The sequence below is a fragment of the Mustela lutreola genome, chromosome 1, assembly GCF_030435805.1.
Source record: "Mustela lutreola isolate mMusLut2 chromosome 1, mMusLut2.pri, whole genome shotgun sequence".
Classification (NCBI taxonomy): domain Eukaryota; kingdom Metazoa; phylum Chordata; class Mammalia; order Carnivora; family Mustelidae; genus Mustela; species Mustela lutreola.
In genome coordinates, this window is record NC_081290.1 from 86,732,931 (window position 1) to 86,734,726 (window position 1,796).

Consider the following 1,796-nt stretch of genomic DNA (forward strand, 5'->3'; position numbering starts at 1 on the left):
TTCTTAAAACTAAGTATACCTGCTCAATTATGATAGCTTCTCTGTTACATTTATTATACTTAAATACAAATAATGCATCAAATAAAATAAATTCAGAATCCTTTATTTTATAAAATTTAAGCCTTCCACATTTCAAGGGGTTATAAGACTTGATCTAATCCGAGTCACCAGTCAAATGTGATTTTCCATGATGGCATAAGACAACCATTCAGGAACATGGGTATTTTGTCAATTCAAACATAGTTCACTGACTTTTTCCAAAAATATTGTCAACAAGTCCTAAAAGTAAACAGGTGCATAGTTTTTTATTTTTTGTTTTCTTGATTTGTTTTTGTTTTTGTTTTTGAAATTCAGACCTTCTGTTTTATTAATCAGGGCTACAGATGAAGGGAAAGTCGGGATGACTGATAGTTACAAATTAAAATTGAAATCAGTCAGAAGTGTTTTCTGGTGTGAAATATAAACAAAGTTTCTTTGGAGAGGTTGAGAAAAAAAAGATTAAAGATAGAAAACTCTTTCGTCACAGGTCATGTTTTTTTTTTTTTTTTTTTTTTTTTTTTTTTTTTTTTTTTTTTTTATAAACATATATTTTTTATATACATATATTTTTATCCCCAGGTCTGTGAATCACCAGGTTTACACACTTCACAGCACTCACCAAATCACATACCCTCCCCAATGTCCATAATCCCACCCCCTTCTCCCCAACCCCCTCCCCCCGGCAACCCTCAGTTTGTTTTGTGAGATTAAGAGTCACTTATGGTTCGTCTCCCTCCCAATCCCATCTTGTTTCATTTATTCTTCTACCCACTTAAGCCTCCATGTTGCATCACCACTTCCTCATATCAGGGAGATCATATGATAGTTGTCTTTCTCTGCTTGACTTATTTCGCTAAGCATGATACGCTCTAGTTCCATCCATGTTGTTGCAAATGGCAAGATTTCATTTCTTTTGATGGCTGCATAGTATTCCATTGTGTATATATACCACATCTTCTTGATCCATTCATCTGTTGATGGACATCTAGGTTCTTTCCATAGTTTGGCTATTGTGGACATTGCTGCTATAAACATTCGGGTGCATGTGTCCCTTTGGATCACTACATTTGTATCTTTAGGGTAAATACCCAATAGTGCAATTGCTGGGTCATAGGGCAGTTCTATTTTCAACATTTTGAGGAACCTCCATGCTGTTTTCCAGAGTGGCTGCACCAGCTTGCATTCCCACCAACAGTGTAGGAGGGTTCCCCTTTCTCCGCATCCTCGCCAGCATCTGTCATTTCCTGACTTGTTGATTTTAGCCATTCTGACTGGTGTGAGGTGATATCTCATTGTGGTTTTGATTTGTATTTCCCTGATGCCAAGTGATATGGAGCACTTTTTCATGTGTCTGTTGGCCATCTGGATGTCTTCTTTGCAGAAATGTCTGTTCATGTCTTCTGCCCATTTCTTGATTGGATTATTTGTTCTTTGGGTGTTGAGTTTGCTAAGTTCTTTATAGATTCTGGACACTAGTCCTTTATCTGATATGTCGTTTGCAAATATCTTCTCCCATTCTGTCAGTTGTCTTTTGATTTTGTTAACTGTTTCCTTTGCTGTGCAAAAGCTTTTGATCTTGATGAAATCCCAGTAGTTCATTTTTTCCCTTGCTTCCCTTGCCTTTTGCGTTGTTCCTAGGAAGATGTTGCTGCGGCAGAGGTCGAAGAGGTTGCTGCCCGTGTTCTCCTCAAGGATTTTGATGGATTCCTTTCGTACATTGAGGTCCTTCATCCATTTTGAGTCTATTTTTGTGTGTG